Consider the following 23259-nt stretch of genomic DNA (forward strand, 5'->3'; position numbering starts at 1 on the left):
GTAACACGAGGAAGTAACAATGACATGTGTAACTGTTTCTGGTGCATCATTAGAAACATGCAATCATACCGTAACGGCACACACTTTCAACCTAATAAAGTAAACGTGTACATAGTTTAGTTATGTTTGGTGTAAACTATTATCATGATAGCCTTAATCATCCTTTTCATTCACAATGTATATTCTATTTATGATAATTTGAAATGAAAATCGTTCAATTTTCTATGCAGAAAATTTTGAATAAACAATACAACATATCAAACATCTTGAAATAACAAACTCGTACAGAATTTTGTCGCCTTTGACATCAGCTTCATTCAGAACGAATTCAATAGTAATCATATTGTCCTTTCTAATATAACAAATATTCAGTTAACAGATAAAGCAATCAGAAATAAAAGCAAACTTGATCATTAGATACATGATTTTTTACATGATTTCCTTTCATGATAAAAGAATGCGCTAATTTTTCTCGTTTCACAAAATTCCGTTTATTAGTGTTGCTATTTAAGACAAATGAGGCTATTTTAAGAAACATAAATGTATTAAATACCTTATTCCGTGAAGCATTAATCTTTAGATGTTCAAGTGGTGTATGTTAAGCATATGTCATGAAGTCACGCATGCGTTATTAAAGTATAACATTCATTACTTAAAGTTATCTTCATCTTGAGAATTGTACACTTTTCACTGCGATTTTTTCATCCCCTGTCACTGTTGTAATTCAATCATAACACAAATGAAATATAATTACTGTAGCAGACAATGATAGCCAGGTAAGATCCGTCCACATTACAGAGTTTATGACGTCAAGAATCCTATATTTATTTACGCCACATTTGCTCTGCAATTGTATGTAAAATATCCAAACATATGGTCACCATTTGAACTGTGTAATAATCTGCACATCATAAACTTACTCTCAATATATATTAAGTGACATTGTAGTGAATAAGTATATACGTGTGGAAACCAAATTGGTCATGTATAACATGTTACCAAGACAACGATTTCGACAGTTGTCGATATTTATATGTACATACAATGTATCGATACATAGGAAAATGTTTGAGAAAAGGGGACACGGTGACTAAGTGGTTAAGATATCCCATGCCCTCCACCTCTCAGTTGAGAGTTAGAATCCCATGTGGGCAGTTGCCTGGTACTGAATGCTAGTCAGTGGCTTTTGTCTGAGTACTTCGTCTCAACCAAATTAATGAGAATTGATAATTTGATACAAAACCTATTAGCGACTTTCCCTTTGTTTCAGGTTGTTATTCGTTGGCCATGCCTATCTATTATACGTACCTCATATAATTGATAATTGAACAACAGTTAATGAAGATGCGATAACGGATTATGAATATCTAGGTTTGAGGTCATATTCCCATTAAATACTACACTTTTAAGTGTTAAAACCAGATACGTTGCTTCTTGTTGATCCCGACGAAGCTTGTGCACAATCAATCGCCAGAATCGTTCCAACCCTATAAATTATTAAATTATTTCTTTACCGGGGTGTGGGACCTCTGAATCCTAATAGGCTAAATGTAGTATTAGACATAAATGTTGGTGATTTCCCTAAAACGCCCAGTAGGTGAATCTACCTACCCATACAACGCTAAACAGGATCTGGTCATAAAAACCGAGTAGTCTTAATTCTAGGTTGGCGTTTTAGTACCAATTTATCAATGTTGCTATTCAATGTCTCACTTATGTCACGGTGACTTTATGTACGACGCCGATTAATAAACGATCAGGGACGTTCGTGTTTCCATGACGACGGAAACTTCTTTCAACAAATAGTGTTTAAGGTAGAAAGGAAAATAACAGCTGATGAAGATGTTGGCTAAGTTAATTCAATAGGGACACGGTATATTTTCCCGAATTTACGTTTTATCATCGATTACTTGGTAACAGGTATACATATTTGTAAAATATATATACTGCCATAAATGTTGTCACGTGTATAAATATATGTACCATGGGGAAAGGACAATTCTTTCTAATGGTTGAATAACGTGTGTCCAAGTCCCTTTAGATTTTTTTCGTCAAATAAAATACGTTGTATCTAAACCAAAAAAACCCAAATATTGGATTTCTTTGTGGTAAAGTCGATATAGTAGAAAATCTTGAGGAATATGTGGTCTGAAGCAGAAAGAGCAATTTACATGCAACAAGACAAATAAGATTGAAATCACTTAACTCGTCGATCTAACTCGCTAATATTTGCTGATATTCTAACTGAACAGAAACAAAAACTACATTGTACATCTTGAATGGAAACATCATCACTACAATGGGCATTGTACTTATTGGTGGGTTCAATTATAGGCGGTAATATATTGCATTTTGTAGAAGGGTCGCATTTTGTGACCTTACTAATTTATACTTAACTTTTTATCCAGTGTTTATAACACGAATTTCTCTATTTCATTAATTCTGAATATTTTTGTTATAAAAATAATATCAATGATTTCGATCTTACTTTGAAACCAGGACAGTAAACATCAACAATAAGTACAAGTAGTCTGTTTCTTCATCTATAACAATTTATCAATAGATACAGCGAACGGATTTCATATCATACCAGAGCAACTCTTAAAATAATTGATTCTGTCTACACATGTGCAGAGATTATCGATATGTTGCAAATCATGTTCTTATTTCCAGAAATGTCAGTCCCAAAACTTTATACAGGATGTGCATTGATAACAATAACCCCAAACAATCAATTTCCGAGCATTATGTTTCTTATATATCGTACAGTCATTGCACAAATGGCCAATGAAATGGCAATTTACTGAATCAATTGGTCTTTAAAAAGGCAAGATAATATTACCTAGAGATTCGACTGATACCACGACATTTTACAAATAGTCTAATAGTGACGAATTGCCATTGTCGAGCTGATCGTGGCCATAGTTGTGGTTTCTTGTATACCCATAATCTATACGAAACGTTAGAATATCTGCTGAAGATGATTCGATTTCATCTTACGCTTAAATATCTCGTAAGTGTACTGTACATTTACAAACCAAAGATAGACACTGTAAAGAAAGACAAAAAATTCTGATACCTGAATTTGATAGCTTTATATATCAAATCTCCCTGTTTATTAATCCCTCTAGTCCTAGGCCGTTTCCGTTTATTAGGAACGACCGGTTCGACCGTTTGTAAAGGTAATTATTTCAAGTATGAACACTGACGGACGTGCAGTTTTTTTTATTCAGGTCTATGAGGGCTCTGTCAATGCTCGTCTGAAAACAATAAAAAAAATCACCATATCCGTCTTTGATCCATAAACAACTAGTTCCCACCAGTCAAACGGTATAATCGAAAATGGCACATACACAATGTATGAACACAGAAGGCGTTGTATGTATTTATAGTTTTTTAACAAAACAAAGTCCAAGATTATCCTATAAAATGTATATTTTGAGGGAGACGTATTCCTCACAACATCTTCTTTTCAAAGTTTTTCGTGTTATCGGACTTATTACCAATATTATACAGACCTATAGATGATATATCAAAAACTTGCAGGTTTGAAGTTGCCCCTTTTGTGGTCTTATTTGAAAAAAATTAGAACTACGTGTAGTTATTGACCAGGAAAAATAATATTTGCAGACACATCTTCTGTAACGGTTAGTCTATCGATAATTCAATTAGTAGGTAATGAGATACGTATGCCTTACACTTGATAAACAGGTGTACGCTACCTGGATTCGTTATTGACGTGTCCCCGAGGTAAGAAATAGCCCGTACCAGGTACATGGTACCAGCAGGAGGCTTCCTACACACCTGGATTTATTTTACTTTCACTTGTACACTTTAGAAATTGAAACCACGGAGGCGTGTCCAGTATTTTACCACTGTTTTCTGTATACCAAGAACCCTGAGGGATATTTCAATACATACACATAGTTCTCACTTTTTCGTTCATGTACAAACATTAATTCATGCATTGTTGTTCTCTTTACTAAATCCTTTAAGATGATTTTGTTTTAAAAGAATTTAGCAATAAAACAAGATGGAAATGTTTTCCTTGAATATCTTGGTATACATTGTGTCCTTTGGGCAATGCCAATAGAGTTCTTTTAAAGTACAGGTAGTGTGACCTTTCCTTTAGGTCACGATAAACTATTTTTAGTATCAATTTATATAATGATTAATTTGAAAAGTAGACTCCAAATACGAAAAATGTGTTGTACTTTATCGGGACCAATTACATCGCGATTGACCGTGACACAAATCGAATACCCCGAAATATTGTTCCTATTTCCAAAGTCATGACACAACGTAAAATTTCAGTAATTGTATCAGAAAGTTAAGATAATTGAATAACAAAATATACCGTTATCGCCAATTAAGATCATTTATTACATAAGCTTATACATGTAACTTATGAAAATTAAAACATACTGAAATTTACCAGCACTTTGCATGTCTTTTAAAAGTGTATGTATATCTGAAACAGTATGTTGATTGACAAGTAAATTCAGTAATGCGAGTCGTACGTAGAATATTTGCACATCGTTTACCTGATCAGTAATAGATATGGCTAAGACGTCCACCGATATAGCTCTTCAAACATCGTTATGTTTTGCCTAAAGAATATAGTTGATAGCAGTTTACTGATAAAATTAATTTCTGATAGGGATCCTGTCACACATCACGATTTTAATCAGAACCTTTATAGAAATGGATATGTAAATATTTTCCAAACCAACATTTTATTTGAAACCCATGTAGATACAATGTATTAAATTTATGTCATCACTATTGGAAATACTTCTCTGTCCCATAAATAATGCATTCCATATATATATCCACTTTACCTCCAGGAAAGAAATCCAGAATTTGGACAAAGATATCTGTAGACATATGTAGTTTTTGTGTGCATTTGGAAACATTTACTACGGATTTAAACGGCCCTCTTAATGGGTTTTATTGACATCCATACCCTATAAGAATATTGTTAACTATAACAGACGGTGTTGGCATAGGTTTTACAGACGTTTCACTAGTTGTTTTTTCCACTATGATCTTTTTCGAACCCTGATACGAGATGTCACACAAATGTTTCCATTAGAAAAAGTAAGCTTTTCTACAAGCTGGTGGAATTTCAACGAAAACGTTCCGGCATAAAGTCCATCAATTCATAGATGCAAATTATGTTTTTTCCGGATTCATTTCTTTGTTTACACGACTAGGAAGTGTTAAAATTCTAAACACAAAACAAATACTACAAAATTGTTTGCAACTATATTTTTTCAATGATGCCTATCAATAATAGAATTAATACTAACTGGTGCGGAAGTGTAGATTGTAGCAGTGTATTAGCGATACCGGAGATGATTTAGACCGTTCGGGTAACATAGGTGAGAAACATAATGATCATATTTCAGTATTAATGTTAGATATTACTTTCCACTGTTCGGAATGGTATTGTATATCCCATTTAATTTCATCTAGGCACTCTAACTCGTTCCAAACGAACACCTTAAAGGTCAATTTAACAAGGAGTGGTCAGGTATTTGTTATTGACGAAAGGACGGAAGCATCGGTTGAATGGTCGCTATGACATTTAGTTTACGTAAAATCATCTATTTTGTATGGCGACACAAATCCTCCTCTGATCAGGCGGTCACTATAATCAAGAAATGTCATCAAATTGTTACCGGAGTAACAATTACTACGGAACACCATACATCAAGTCAGATCACTAGTTCAGGTTATTTATTCCTTTTGTGTGGTTTTCCATCAACGTCATATCTAAAATCAGGTGAAATCGGTACCCGGGCCGAAACACTTATTCCAACTAATCGCCTTTATCGGCATCGTCGAAAACCACTAGACACACGTTCATCGTCAATTGAAAAAAATAGTCTAGAGTGTTGAATTATCGTTGGCTTCACCGCCTCCGACTTTGATTGCATCGGTGACGATCTTATTTTTGTTTACTGTACGATACGGCTCAGGCGGAGGTAACTATCAGTATGCATCTGTGAAGTTTGCCCTGTATGGGTTCTGTCTACTTACTATGACGCCTCATGCACAGGTTTCTGCTTAACAATCCACCAACAGTGGGGCGGATTGTTGTCTATAAGATGTTATAGGGTTGGGTGTGTAGTTCGGTATCATTGATATTGTGATTCTGTAAGATATCACTATCATAAAGTTGTCTAATGTTATCGATATCACAAAAGACACAAAATTTATAATCTAACGTGACGCTACCCAAATTGGTACACATTTAAAGTGAATAGTCGGGCAAAGAAAACCAGTCTAAATGCGTTTATTGGCCTTCCAAAAGTTCTCACATATTAATACGACGGTCAAGTTCTGCTTAGTTTCCCAGTTCTGACCATTAAAGTAAAGAAAAGTTGAAAGTAATTGAAAGCGAGACTGTGTGGAAATGTAACCACGGACATAGTGAGCCGGGAGGACGTTTTAGAATTCCCATACTTTAAATTAATTTCTTCGTACGCAGACAGATTTTGACGAGAGATTTTATTTTTCCATTTCATAAGAAATTATACTGAATACATTCACACCATTTTTACCGACTTTAGCCATCCTTGCCCGACTGTTCACTTTAATATATATGAAGCAGAATTTTCAGTTTACAACCTAAACTGATAATAACTGTCCTGAACAAAGATTAAGGTGCTTAATAGTAACTGTGACATTTTTCATAAGTCATCTTCTTTCCCGATGATAAGTGTCTCTATACATGAAAATAATGAAATTGTGAAAAAATCCGGGAAACGACATCGTGCGACAAACCCTAAAAATACCATTTATTTAAGAACAAGGAAAACAATTGCTGAATGGGACAATTTTGACAGATATGTGTCTTAAATAAACTAAATAATGTTTGAACTTTCCTTAACTTAATTCAAACATTTTTATAGTGTCTAGACATTTATTTATCAAATCAAATTTAGCAGGTGTACCATTTTGGATACTCAAACCTGCTGAAACACAAGGCTGAACCGGACATGCTTCAAAGCTCTCTATTTATAAATATATGCACTACTGACAAGTAAACAAATCATGAAAGTATGTTAAAAGAAAAATCTGGATTCAAGCATACGTTATAATTTTTAACAATTATCTTCAATAAGTGTACGAATTAGGGTAGCGTCACGTTACGGTTATCATACCGTCAATATAAATATAATAAACACGTAACCTACCAAAACGTTGCTACAAAGTTTGAAATCACAGTACAGGACACACTGTATCTTGAATAGTGTGATGATAGCCTACAATTATTTTAACAAGAAAGCTATAATGGCGGATATCACGGTTATGGTGAACGAAAATGAACTGTTGGTTGTAAATGATCTTGTGAGAATACATTCGTATCATTAAACTTAACCAAGTCACATTGTCCATTAAGACCGAGTACAGCAAAGTTATAAATAAAGCTCTAAAATCAACCATCCATGCAGATGTCAACATAGGGTTCCATTACCACCGAAAGTGTGTAATCAACTTTGACGAGTTTAAGACCTAACCCTTAAACATTTAACCGTGCCAGGTTAAACTGCCGATAAGATTGACGTAGTTTGACGTGACGGTGTAAATGGACTAGCTTTATTTGATTATTGAACAACATTATTTAAAGTAAACAGAACAGGGGGATGTTTTAAAGGAATCTCTCTTCAACAGACAAATCGATCTTATCGAAAAGTATTCAAATACCGGTTTAGCTAAGACGAAATTGAAACTGATATATTGAATCACATTTTGTTGTATTGTATCATGATATACAAAACAATACAAGTGGTCTACCTTACAATGGAAGGTAATATCTTAGGTAACATGGATCCCAATAAACGCATTGTCTTCAAGGACCATCCTAAAATATACAATAGATATCGATGCTCCTCACGATATCATATTGCATTTCGCATCCATGGATGTCTGCTAGCTATAGTCAATATATGTATGCTGAATGGAATTATTTAAACTGTTAACATTACCAGAATCAACGGAAATGTGTACAAACACGATGCCATAGTTTCTTCTACTTACGTACAAACGTACAAAGTCCACAAGCTTCAAAACCACATTCTAAATTAATACACTTCTTATGCAAAGGTTGACCCCAGTATTTTTAAACACTTTTTCATGGAAATATAATTTCTATTACCAATAAAAGTTTATTACGTGTGCTGAAAATGTGATTTATACCTCTTTAAAAAAAACAATTTTTGTTTTGGTATTTTGTATTTTTGTCTTGTATATACAGTTTACAATACTCTTTCTTGAGACAAGCATTTCCTTTTTGCTTTCGGTATTAGATATAATGTATTATAAGTTTCCGATTGAAATGATATTTTCGGAAGAATGAGTGAAATAGATTTATTTCTAGTGCAGTGATGTCATTAACTATTTTCCTATCCTTTATTTCACCAGTCTAACAAAAGTCACACTCCACTAGTCATGTCCTCATCTGATTTGTGTTATATCGCTCGTATTCGCCAGTTTAAACATGTTTAAAATATTTGTGATTTATATGTACATGTAGGTCATGCCATTGGGGTGTTGTGTGGTGTTAATTTTCGATTATTGTCCTTTTTATTTAGGTCATACAGAGTTTTGAAATGTTGAATTTCGATGTTTGTGTCACATAACTAGGTCATGTAGTGTTGTACAGTGTTGGCTGTCATTTATGTTTAGGTCATGCAATGTTGTGAAGTGTTGAATTTCTATGTGTATTTAAGAACTGATGTGTCATTATTCATTTTAATTTCGTCGGAGTATGAAAGAAATTTTGTTTGCAAACTGTGTGAATCGCTCCAATCTGAGATTATTTTCTTCATAGGTGTACGAAGAAAATGAATTTAGCATGAAAACAAAGAACAATTATTATATTACATGTATAATGCTTGTTTTCGATTAAAGTAGTGTAGTAATGAGTTTACATTTAGGCCATCAAGTGTTGTATAATGCTGGTTTTCTTTTATAATATTATCTATTTAACTTAAATTTTGTATAATATTGATTTTAGATGAAATGTGAAATACATTATGTATATGTATGTGGTGTAGTGTTGTGCAATGTTGTTTTGCGATGAATGTTGTACATTTAATTCACAAAGTGGTGTTAAATTTGTTTTTGGATTATTGTGATAGATAACTGTTTTAAAAAATGCACGTGTGCACATCGACCTGGATATCATTTCACCGTGAAATATATACTATATCTTACTATCTTTCAATTTAATGTCCTAATGATAGCACAGTATATTTCCATTACATAGGGTCGAAAACGAATCACTATGTCTATGGAGGAGGGTAATCTGATAATTGTCGTAATTTTCTGCAGTAAATATTAAAAGGGTTAACTAGGACGGCATCGAAATCCATTACTAATTAAACGGTTTTTAACTTAATGGTATTTATACAACATCGGGTGTTAACATTCACTAGAAGAGGCACGTGGACGGGCTGTGTGTCTCCGACCTATAATTGCTTCAGGTGTTGACATTGAATGTCTGTCCTGGCTCACATCATTGGACACATACAATATAAAGAGCTCGATTACACCCACACATCAAATACATGTAGGTATGACTAAAGGCCAATAAATCTTGTCATGATTATTATTCTCCCAATTTGAAGCACAAATAAAAAAAAAAAAATTGTAAATGCAGGTAGGGACGCACATGTATGTTTTCTAAACGAATCCAAATAATTTTTGTATCGTTTACTAAGCATTCTGGTTGGTTTAATGCCATTATACAATCATTGCAGCTCAAAATATAAACCTTGTTCAATTACATTATGAGCAACATCTCTGCTATTACCCTACTCACTGATCATGTCTTTTTGACATAGAATCAGTTCCTGATTTGTCTCCCGATCCCGTTCAGGGTGTCCAGGAGTCTCTGTCCCTGACAGTCTTTAGAGTTTGTCTAGAATGACCGGTTGCATCGTATCTGTCAGGCTCTTAGGTTTTACCTTGATAAAATCAGGGAACAAGGTACTCAGATGGTCAAGATTGCTTATGAACAGTCTCGGGCGAAATACAAGTTACAGTGTTAGTGTTCATGGCGGCTTCCTTGGATCTCCTTAATGGTTCTTCAATCCAGGTCAACATGTCTGCTGCCTTATGACGTGGTCAGTCTACTTACACTGACTTTTATCTCCGATTCCTGTCCTCCGGTTTAGTTGGGTCTGTGTTGTGGCAGCACACTCTGTGCCTTCGGTAGATATTACATATATTCATAGTTTTAACTGTATGCGAGCAGGCATCACAATGGTACATCCCTTTTCACGGGGAGGTATATCCATTTTGATCCCTTTTCTTCTGGGTTTCAATGACCCCTTTTCTTATTCTTCCTACCTGCATCCTCGATACTCCATGGTTACCATTACTGTCGTTATGACGTCAGCAATAGTAATACCTGGAGTATCGAGAATGCCCTAACTGGAACTTGCCCCCAGGTTTTGTCCTTTGACTGGGCTGTCTGGATTTCGGACTCTCCACCACGGTAAGGCAAATTTACATACTTTAGTGTGTGGTAACGTATTACTGAAACGAAATTGAGGTTTTCGATATAAATTAAAACCATTTTTTCATGATGTGATATTTATATTGAGTCCCATCCATCTGTTTCCTCACTTTCTTCCTCAGCCATTTTTCACTTGTGGCTCCATAAAGATTTTTTAAGAAGGGAGTCCACTCTATGTTATTCACATAATATAATGCTGTTGTAATGTTTTTGAACCATTTCTAATGTACCTTTAGTTAATACTTCATAGAATATTTGGTTTTGTTTTGCTAGATATGTTTTATTAGTTTGCTTAACGTCCCAGGGAATCAGGGAATCGAATGAGTAATCAGTTAATCGAATAAATAATCAGGGAATCGAATCAGTAATCAGAGAATCGCATAAATAATCAGGGAATCGAATAAATAATCAGGAAATCAAATAAGTAATCAGGGAGTCGAATAAATAATAAGGGAATCGAATAAATAATCAGGGAATCAAATAAGTAATCAGGGAGTCGAATAACAAATTAGGGAATCGAATAAATAATCAGGAGATCGGATAAGTAATAAGTAATCAGATAATCGTATTAGTAATGGGCCCTTAGCGGGAAATGGAAAGGTCGATGCATTTTGAGCCATTCATTTTGCTAATTAGTACCTAGAAATCGAATACTCAATCAGGGAATCGAATAAGTAATAGAATAAGAAATTACCAACTAGAAATCAACTTGACGGAGGTACATGTACTGTATGAGTATGATTGCCTACATAATGTAGACATTGATACATTGATAGCCATACCTTCATGAATCAGGATATCGTAATACCAAATTACTGCAGATCGTACGTATTACGTTTTACATATATCCGCCAATGGAGATCCGACTAACGACATCCGTTTTCTTTTTCCTGTTATCAAAACCGTTTTCTTTTTCCTGTTATCAAAACCTATTGAATGACTTTCCGTGGGTGGAAATGCAACATAAAATGCAAATTTGTTTGGGATGAATGATGGGAGTGGTTAACGGTCATCCTGCTCACGTATTGTCGTACACATGCACTAATTATAACGTAGCGGTTAACACACAATATGCATTGTTTTACATAAAGAAATTTGCTCATCATTAGCAAACCCTCGTTTGTTTAAAAACAAAGCATTAGTATTAGCACAAAGCCCACGGTTTCACATATACCAAGGTATTACTAATTCTCTCAATATTTACTTGTAATTAAATCAATCATTTATTTTTGCAGGATGCAGGGCTCGCGCTGTCAGTCGCCATAGGCGCCAATGGCGAATTTGAAATGCATTTGGCGATTTAAAAACAGCATTGGCGAAAGCAAGGACGTATATGAGAATCTCACTTATAAATCCTTGGCGAAAGTAAAAATTTTCATGAACCCAAAGTTTTCCTCCCACTACAGACGTTTCCATACGGTGAAATTCGCCAATTCTAGCCATACACCAGACAATGGGGCACTGGCTTGATAATTAGGTAAACAAAAGAGGTGTGAACACTCCCTGACCACCACCCAGATCCTAATTAGCTGCCTGGGGCTGTTTCCACCTGGGCTTGGTAGTGTCACACGTGTGAAGTTGATCGGCCGATTGGCCACCATTAGAAAACAATTACCTGGCCTTTCAATACATTTTGTGATTACAGCTAGTGAGCATTACATCAAAAACAAACACAGCTTACAACTGTAAATGATTTACTCACGTTTTTAATGTTTACTGACAGTAATAGGCCTAACTGTCCCCCAAGTCACAAAGTTTGCAATCGTAATGACCGCCATTTTGGATAATTATAATAGTCGGCACGGATCGGTACAACTTCAGGAATTCATTAAAAATGATGTTCAAAAATAGGAAGGGATTTTTTTTCCAGAATTTTTGTGTACATTTTTGAAAAAATTACATTAATTTATGAAAATATATTAATAGTAAATATAAATACATTTTAATCAATCAAATTTCAAAGAAATTTTCACTTTTTCTTTCTCTCAAATTAGATATATTTTTTATTATTTCAACTGATACTGAACAGGTTTGACATTTTTTTTTTTTAATTTAGTACTTCTGTGGTGATGAAAATTAAGTAAATACTTCCATTCAATTAAGCTCAGTATTTTTTTATATATATATTTCAATAAAAGATATATAAAATATTAAGGTATTAGGATTGAAATACATGTTTAATTGGCATTCTTAAATGTTTCCCTTCTTTTAATCAATTTAAAAGATATGAAAAAATTGTCCCCGTGAAGAATACCCAGGTAGATCGACACGCGACCCGCAAATTTCAATTGGCGAATCCAATTTTTGACCCAGAGCTAGCCCTGGGATGTTGTGAGGTGTATAGGTATATCAACAACATTATAGTAAGTACTGTGTCCACATATTTTCTATTAAAACATTCTTTATTATCATTTTGTCATTTTTACAGTTGTTGCTGATAAAAACCACTTGCTAAAATAAGCAAGTGCATATTTTTTACTTGCAATTCTGTTACATAAACTTGCAAAAAGCAAGTGAAACAGCCTGAAATTCGAGCCCTGCACGATATAGGGATACTATCAAGATCTGTCAATGACAATGAAAAGAAATATAGACACTATTGTTGCAAAAAGCATAAGCAAAGTCTTCGTTACATAAATCTTTACCAGATTAGTTCTATGATGTCAGAATTATTGCCATGCGGTGTGTCACACTAGGGTGTATTCTCTAGTAGTTTGGACACAGTAGTGTATTGGACACAGAAGTTTACCGGAGTAATATGATACACTGGTAAATAGGTTAGTTTACACATGTGAGCTCAGATAAATAAAAACTTACCTTGTATACCTTTTACTCTCTCTAATTATCCGATCACGCTTGACAGGAATATCTGCTATTACGGAACATCTACCGACATCTCTAAAATATCCAATATTTTGAAAGTTATGAAACAGTGAACCAAAATAGGCCACAGTATAGACAAAGGTTATGGCTTGTGAAAGAATCGGGGAAATTTACGATTTAATTTTTGAAATTGTTTGAAAATTGATAATAAATATATTATGGTATCTCTGCTATACAATGTATTATAGTCAAAGAGAACTTATAAAGAAACTTGAAACTCGGAAAAATATGTGCAAGTAAGGACCTTTCCCTTTTTCGTTCGTGAAATGTGCGACTCGGCGGCTAATAAGGTACACGACCCAAAAACCAAGCCAAAATCACAAAATCTATCGCTTGTGGGAGGTAATCAGCGTACCCAAACCTTGTGGTTTCATCCACAATCTCCTTTGGAGGTGTCAGGACACTTACTTTTGTAGAAATGCGTCGAATTAAACTTCGAGATAGATCCACATTCCTGTTAGAATGACCGTCACCACCATGTTCATATTGTTGCATACGGAACGCTTCTCGAGTTTACCCACAAGCAACAACATTTCAAAATATTGCTATAAAGTAGTCACGATTAGTAAAGTAGAGAAGCGTTCCGAGAGATAAATAGTTTATGATAATCATCAAGCACCTCAATGGAAAAGATAAATTAATTTCTCTTAAAGGTAAAGATAACCGTCAATGTTTGTATAGAACCCATTTATTAAAATAATAAGAGCGCAGCTTCTCTGGCGCGGCCGAAGGCCGCGTAGAGCGAAGCTCTACTAAACTATAACACGTGTGTTAGCATAAAGATTCCAAGGACACAATCCCAGTACCCAATAGGACTTTGAAATCTGAGTCGCCGCGGGAAAAGTCTCGGGCGCCTCCATGCAGGCAGCCAAGTTTATTAAAATCTCGTTAACAGCACGACGAGATTTGAAAGTTCTCTATTAGAGCAATAACGCGTGACATCAGGATGCACTTTGAAATTACAGTAAATAGTTTTTAGATATAACTACACAAAGGACATAGAACGACACCATAAATGTAACGTCCCAAATGGTATACAATTACTTGTCTAAGTGTTAGTCTGAAGGTGCAGCCGTTCAACACAGCCAACGAGTGCAGTCCAGGAAGCTTTTGTGCCAAAGATTACGAGCACAAATTTCTCGTGCGTATTTAATTGATACATGACATGTCGCCAAGGATTTCCCGCCGTTTGAGAGGATCTCGAGTGGAATTTATTCATTTCAGATGACTGTAAGAGCAAGACTGATTATATGGACGACTGCGCTCTTCTGAAGGCTTTGCCCTTAAATGTCCAATACTGGTAAAAATGATATACTGTCTCAGCGTTACGTAAATCGCGTCGGCCACCGCGTCAGCCGTGTCGCAAGGTTTCCCGCATTGGAGAGAAACAAGATCGGAAAAAAATTAAATAAATCCAGTTGAATGTATCCTTTCTGACCATTAGTCTTGAACGACCTGCTAGAACGTACCCCTTGGACTTTGAAATCGTGTCCCGCGGGAAAAGTCTCGCGCCTCCATGCAGGCAGCCATGTTTTAATTCTCGTTAACAGCACGACGAGATTTGAAATTTTCTCTATAGACAAACCGTGTAACATCAGGATGCACTTTGAAATTACTGTAAGTAGTTTTAGATAACTACACAAAGACAAGAACGACACAATAAATGTACTGGTCAAAATGGTATACATGTACTGTCTATGTGTTGTCAAGTGCACGGCACCGCCAACAGTGAAGTCAGGAAGCTTGGTGCCAAAGATGACGGCACATATTCTCGCGTATTTTTGATACATGACATGTCGCCAAGTTTTCCGCCTTTGAGAGATATCAGTGGAATATTCTTTCTGATCTGTAGTGCAACGTTATATGACGACTGCGCTCTTCTGAGGCTTTGCCTTAAATTCATACTGGTAAAAATGATATACTGTCTGCGTGTCGTTAAGCGCTCGGCACCGTCAGCCGTGTCGCCAAGTTTTCCGCATTGGAGAGAAACAAGATCGGAAAAAATGAAATAATCCAGTTGAATATTCCTTTCTGACCTGTGTATGACGACTGCTAGACACAAATATTGACGAATAGCATTTACTAAAAATCAATGATCGAGGAGGTTATAATCCTAACTATATTTACATTTTTATATGTAACTGCGCTCTTCTGAGGTTTTGCCTTAAATTCATATTATATATATGTATACTACTGGTTAAAATTTTCGTGCCAGGTCCCTGTGTATCCGACAATGAAGAAAGGATTCTGTATGGCAAATCTTGATATCAAGTAACGAAAGTAAAGGGGAAGTAACTCTGATCGATTTAACTATTGATATATGTGCATGTCAATGAAATATATTTTATTGTTAATCTCGTAGAAAAATATAGACAATGTAAAGTTATGATGTTATAATCTTTTACATGTAGCTGCGCTCTTCTGAGGCTTTGCCTTAAATTCATATTAAAAACAACAATTTTGTTCATCAAGCACTCAATGGAAAGATAAATTATTTCTGTTTAAGGTAAGATATTCGTCAATGTTGTATAGAACCCATTTATTAAAATAATCACGGTTTAAAAAATAGGTCCGTTTTTCTCGACCGCCGAGTTCATACCCTTGATACTATAATATAATATAATATATATATATATATATGTATACTGTTAGTTTAAAAAAAAACAGGTCCCTGTGGTCGGATGAGAGGTAAAAATGAATAACACGAATGTCTCATTGTATAGTAACCACATACAAATATTCATTTTGCTTCATGGAGCATAACCGATAATGTTACAAAACATCCATATAGCAACTATCATCATTTTTTCTTAAAGTGGTCTTTTAACTTGGATTCAATGAAGCGTGACTATCTTAAATTTTTCAACGACAATAGATTAGGGCGCAATTATGAATCAATCAACGCAGTTTATATACTTCATCCGTGACCTTGATTCAATTTAGTCTAAAGGACTAGCGAAATTCAGCAACAAATGTCATTTATCAATTCACTTTTTTCCACCTTAACTTGAAGAATTTTTTATATAAGCATTGACATTTTTAACCAGGGATATTTTATTTAATAAATAATCTTTGTTAGACGTTAGTCTTTATTAAAACTACTAACCGTTATTTAATACTTTAGGTCGCTTCATTTCGAAGAGAGTGGGTTTATGAAACCACCCTGACGTCGGCACTGGTTAAGGTTTTAGTTCAATTGTGAAATACTGTTGTCCGTTACAACTGATATTGCTGATCATTTTAAAGGAGAAAACACAGTATTTTGAGAGTTTCAAGAGTCCCAGTTGGCTGCAAATGCCAGATTAAAGTTTTGGTGTGCTGTTGTCTGTAACAAGTAATAGTTATTTTTACATTAATATAGAAGTATTGTGGTTGGCACGGACAATCATTTAAAGGAATAAAATACTGGATTTTGATAATTTTAAAGAGGCCCAATAGGCATTAAAGTACCGGGTTATGGTGTAAGCTGCGAAATGCTGTTATATCTAACTACTGACATACATTTATCTCTATATTTATATTATTTTTTATTTATATAGACAAAAATTCTAAGGGTGAGAAATTAAAATTCCGATTTCAAGACTTTTATCCATTATACTTTATCTTTTATTGTTATCAAAATGGGGAATATCTAAGGGAGTAAACAAGTATTTTGTAGTAATTTCAAGAGGCCAACGAGAAACATGTATTTGCATAATTCAGCTCTTGTGACTTTTATTGTTGTCAGAGGTAACATTTGCTTTTTCTCAAACAGCTCTTGTTTAAGAACTCGTCATCATTTTACTTCTATTTTTTATAAAACAAATGAACAGCCTTTCTTTTCCCAATGACCTTTATTTAAAATATATCAACGACCTACTTGTATGTTTGTCAGCTATGGTTTCCCGTGCTCAGATAATTAACGTACAGTAGTTCTGTTGGTTTATAAGATTAGAATAGAACTTTGGTAAATATAGCAGAAATGACACAGAAGTGTCTGAAGTACCTTAGTGGATTTGTACCTCTTCAAACAGAAAGTCACGAACCAACACATCCTCGATACTCCAGGGGTTAACATCATTGACGTTATATCCACCTCTGGACTATATCATTGTAAAACGGGAGGCAACAGAAGACAGGTAATTTGATCCTTTCATGTACATCAAAAGCAATGTTTAACGGTACACTGTAGTTGACAATGCTTCAAAGAAAGACTCTGCAGGCCTTCGATTGGCCAGTTTTTTTTTCCTCCTGAAGTGCCTTCAGTTTTAATATGAGATAGTCCAGGGGTGGATATGATATAAAGTAAGTAATTGTAATCCCTGAGTGCCAAGGATGCAGTGTAGTGTAAGGCTAATAACGTGCGTGACCGACGATGGAAAACGAAATGTCTGTAATATAGTTCAGAACGTTTCTGTGCATTTTTATCGTAAACACACAATGAAACATAAAATAAAAATTGAATACACGTTATATATAGAAACTATAAAATGTTAATTGAGGTGTGGACAAATACAAATTCCGGTGTTAAATCTTCCAAGGATGAAATCACTGGTGCTGAAACTCGTAATATATCTTCATTATATATATTAGGCTAAAATTTGATTTGTATAATTTTCTAAATGTCTCGAGATAACTTTTTGAAATAATGTAACATGGGACCTATATTTGGCAAAATGACAAACGTCTACTCAATCGATTTATATGTTTGATCCTCTCACCTTCCTGTACTGAAAAGTTGTTAATGATGTATATAGCAGTGAGTCATCGATACATGTTTTTTATGTCATCTTCAGCCCGAGGTCGACATAAAGGTATCTCGTCTTTTCAGTGCACCAAACAGCAAAAACACCGAAATGAATCTTCATTGTTAACATAGTCCTCAATGTATATAGGAACTGAGCAATTACTCAAGATTCATTTGTGTGATCAAACATTATGTACATCTTTCTTAAGGATAGTTGTTTCAGATGTCAAGGCTACTGTTACTAACATTAGAAATTCAATGTCCAATGCTCCCTTGGGATGACGTCATTATACATGGATACCTTCAAAGAGCTTGCTTGAGATGGTGTTCAATGTCTGGTGTTTCTCCTCCCTTTATTGTGGCTTGACTCAGTCACTGAAAAAATGACATGACAATGGGCCAATATGGTATGTTAATCAATAAAGGCCCACTAACTGCAATATTGTAGCTCAGAAGACTTTTAGACAGATAATAATGTCGTCATTTAAATGGTATAGCAGGCCGGGTACTAAATTTGCTAGCCAAGGGTATTAGTCCGATTCTCTTTCTACTAACCTTGGCATATCTCACTTCAGAACGGTTGGTCCCGCACTGCGCCACCTGCTGGATCACCGCAGTTGCGCCCCTTCCATTTACGTAATAAGCAACCGATTAAAAAGCTCGTATCATTGTTGTATGGTTGAAAAAATGGCAGCGCCCTATGAAACACGCGTGTTGTTTGCGACAGATTCAAAATACCAAAGATGAACATGTGTGAGACTCATTTGTTTATTAGTAAGTTCGGACACCAGTTTTTGTGTTTCATGCAGAAGTTCTGCAATGTCCAATTTTGTAACGAGATCGCAGTATATCTTTAAATTGTTTAATTTGTGAAACATAAACCACGCACGTACTTTCTAATCTGTTTGGAGAGCAACGTCTCCAAGACGTTCACTTATAGCTGGTATAAAACATTGATGAAATAGATAATAATATAACTTCGCTACGAGTTGATTTTTACAGGCATGGCATGCCTGATGCCTCATTACACAAATGTAGGTCACTATCGCTTCAGTTCAGTTTTGTTGACATATCAAAGCTGCGATTTCATTGGTCGCCTGAACCTAGCCGCATCCAATCAGAATTTAAAAGCAAAAACACCTGTTCTGAAGTGAGATATGCCAAGGGTTGTTGGAAGAGAATCGGACTTAATACCCTTGGCTAGCGAAGTTGGCCGGGTACGTATTTCGTTCTACGGCAAGTCAAGTTTTCGGCGGCCATATTGGATTCATATGGGAATTATGGGTGTTCTGTTCCGTTGCCTCCAGTTTTTTTTACATAAGATTATACAAAGATAAATACAATAATATTTTAATTAGAATTTTTTTTCATATTGGTCAATTTTAAGAATATCTCGACATTCTTTCAATGAATTCTCTCACTGATTTAAACATAGTATGTTCGGGACCTCTTGATCATGAACTCCGATGAAGGTATTGGTACGTCTAACTGACAATGTCAATTATTGGAAATTAAGATGCATTGGTTTTGTAGCACCATAAAGGTACTGCTCAGTGGCAATGAAAATATTTAACAGTGTAGATTAATTTCGCTGCTTTTTCCGTCTAGCGCAGTGATAGTCAAATAATACGCGGAAATCGGTAATTACATATAGGACGACGGTGAGAAACATAACACGACCCGTGTTATGAAAATTAATATTTAATTTATTTGGTGATTACTTTATCATTAAAGGTATATACAATGTATCTAATCTAAAACGCCTTTTAATGTTTGAAAAGGGAATGTGAAACGACATTAATAATTTTGTATTGTAGAATCGCAAAAGTTAAAAGCTTACCGTTAATTCTGGACATATCAAAACATTCTGGACAATCTAATTCATTAAGGAATGATTTTGATTTTTTGTTGTTTTCTAGTGTGTAAACTGCAGTTTTTGTGTGGATATTTTAAATGACGCGCGTCATGAAAAACAGAGAGGCTGCCATGGGATGTTTTCGAGGAACACGTTCAGCTCTAGCATCGACAGACGCTGAGATTAAGATGATTTCGTAGATTTCGTTAAAACGGAATCTCAAGTAGAAACAATGAGATTGAGAAAGATATCATTTTCTGGAAAAGCATTTGCAAGAAAAATATGCATGATGAGAAAGCAAAGATTTCGTAGAGATGCTGAAAGTGAAAAGATCTTGTTTTTGAATCTGTTAAAACCGCATCGGAAGAGGAAACGAGAAGGTTGTGAATGAGATATATCCTGAAGCCAAAATTTTCGTTGAACTGGTTATGCCCGCGTCGCCAGCAGAAACACCGATAATGAGAGTGAAACTTTTTTGGGAAGTCTACAATTCATTTTTTTCTGAGAGACCTTAAAATCTGCATTTAATGGAGAAACGACCATGTTGAACTGGCTCTGTCTGCAACGCCAGCAGAAGCATTGATGAAGAGAGTGAGGACTCCTTCAGCCGATATTTTCTGATCACCATTAAAATTGCATCGCAAGACCAAACAATGATGTTGTAAGCGAGACATTTCTTGGAACTCCCTAACCCGATATTTTCTAAGACCCCTTCAATCTGCATCGCCAACAGAAACAGAGATGCTGAATATAAGATGGTTTCGTTAAACCTGTTGAGCCACATCGACCTGGAAAACATCGAGATAGTTTCAGTGAACTCAAAAAGTCGCATCAACAGGGAAAACACCGATGTTGTGATTGAGATATTTCTTCAAACTCCCAAGTCAATATCTTCTGGAACGTAAGATACATTTTGGAACTAACTACTGAAGTCCAAATAATCAGGAGAAACAGAGAAGCTGGAAAAGTAATGTGATCGAGTAACTCGTTCAGCTCTAGCATTGACTGATAAATTCAAACGTTAAGATTAATCGTTTCGTACATTTCGTTAAAACGGAATCTCCAGCAGAAAGATATTATTCCTGGAAAGCATTTCCAATAGAAACATACTTGAGGAGAAAGCAAAGATTTCGTAGAGATGCTGAAAGTGAGACAATTTTATTGAATTTGTTCAGTAAGCATCGAAAGAGGAAACTGGAATGTTATTACCGAGATATTTCCTGAAACTCCTGAAGCCAAAAATTTCTGGAAAGTCATTAAGACTGTATTTATTCTGAGCGTCCTTAAAAATCCGCATCTGCCAACAGAAACAGAAATGCGGAAAATGTGATGATTTTGTTGAATTTATTAAGTACAAATCGCCATAAGAATTAGGGAGGCTAAATTTAAAGCTGGGATTATTTCAACAAACTAATTAAACCTGCACCGCCAAGGAAAACAGATGCAGCTATATTTTCAATGAGATATTTACTTGAACTTATTAACGCCGAATCAAAAGTTGAAACAGAAAAGTTGAGAGATTGATGATTTCGTTGCATTAGCTATGCCCGTATCGCCAGCAGAAATACAGATGATGATAGTTCGACATTTTCTGAAACTTCTTAAATCCGCATAAACAAGAGAAAACAGAGATGCTGAAAATGAGATGATTTCTTTGAATTTGTTTAGGCCGCATTTACAGGAGAAATGACCATGTTGTGAATAAGACATTTCGTTATAACTCGATAAGCCAATATTATCTGGAAATCCATTAAGGCCACATCGCCAACAGAAACACAGATGCAGAGACTGGAGTTATTTCGTTGAACTGGCTGTTTTTGTGAGGCATGTTTTGAAACTCCATTAGTCGATTATTTCTGTTGAACTCCATCAAAACCGCATCGTAAAAGGAAACAATGAAGTTGTAAATGGACATTTCTTGGAACTAACCCGATATTTTTGAAGCTCCTTAAACCGGCATTTTCTAAGACTCCTTCAATCCGAATCGCCAAGAGAAACAGAGATGCTGAAAATATGATGATTTCATTAAACCTGTTGAGCCACATCGACCGGAAAAGCATCGATGATGTGAATGAGATGTTTCCTGGAACTTTTTAAGCCAATATTTTCTAGATATCCATTGACGCCGCATTGCCAACAGAAACAGATATTTGTATAGTTAATTTAAGGAAATATATAATGTTTTGAAGCACCTTTTAAGAATATAAATCAAATTGTGACCATTGAATTAATGGTGTTTTCTTAACATTTTCAAATTTACTGACCATAAGGAATAAGTGTGACCGCCCAAAAGTAGCAGAGGCGGCTTAACTACTTCTAAACCATAAAATTCTTGAATATAAAAGACCGCATCCCGTATATAGCAAGGAGTTTACGGCCCTAAACATTCCAAATGATCAAGTCACGAGGCTACTAGGTTGCAGCATCCGCACATATTTATAACCTCCTTCGACACGTACAATTTGATAATGCTACCATCAGGAGACAACCTAGCGAAGTAGTATAAGAAATCACAGACAAGATGTTAATATTCTGTGAAAAGGTCACATTTTAACAAGTATTCTTCACCATAGCATAACACGCCAAGAGCAACACATAGGAACTAAAACTTAGATGATATTGTAGACCTCATTGAGCCACGAGGAAATAGCGGTTAGGAAGGAGGTACTATCGGGGAACTCAAAAAGTCGCATTAACAAGAAAAATATCGATGTTGTGGTTGAGATATTTCCTGAAAATTCTAAGTCAGTATCTTCTAGAACATAAGATACATTGTGGAACTAACTGTTGAAGTCCACATCACCAGGAGAAACAGAGAAGATGAAAAAGTGATGTTTTCGAGCAACTCGGTCAGCTCTAGCATCGACAGGAAATTTCAAATTTTGAGATTAAGATGATTTCGTACAGTTCGTTAAAATGGAATTTCCAACAAAAAGATATTATTTGCTGGAAAGCGTTTCCAAGAGAAATATTCTGGTTGAGAAAGCAAAAATATCGTAGAGTTGCTGAAAGATCTTATTGAATTTGTTCAGCCCGCATCAAAAGAGGAATGTTGTGAATGAAATATTTCCTGAAACTCCTGAAGGCAAAACTTTCTGGAACACCATTAAGACTGCATTTTTTTCTGAGACTCCCTAAAATCTACGGTGGCTGGGAGAGGACATGAAATAAATAAAATTATTGCGTGGGAACGAAATATTATTGCGTGGGAACGAAATATTATTGCGTTCGAACGAAATATTATTGCGTGGGAACGAAATA

The 23259-nt window shown here is 35.2% G+C and overlaps 1 protein-coding gene across 1 annotated transcript in view; it reads right to left on the reverse strand.

Annotated features, from left to right (window-relative positions):
* Positions 1-13469, reverse strand: part of LOC138324281 (fibrillin-2-like) — a 56323-nt gene extending 42854 nt beyond the window's left edge. Inside the window, 1 exon segment of the mRNA XM_069269360.1 lies at positions 13352-13469. The gene's annotated coding sequence lies outside the window, so the exon portion shown is untranslated.
* Between the last annotated feature and the right edge of the window lie 9790 nt (positions 13470-23259).

This window comes from Argopecten irradians, chromosome 5 (genome assembly GCF_041381155.1).
Source record: "Argopecten irradians isolate NY chromosome 5, Ai_NY, whole genome shotgun sequence".
In the NCBI taxonomy this organism is placed as follows: Eukaryota; Metazoa; Mollusca; class Bivalvia; order Pectinida; family Pectinidae; genus Argopecten; species Argopecten irradians.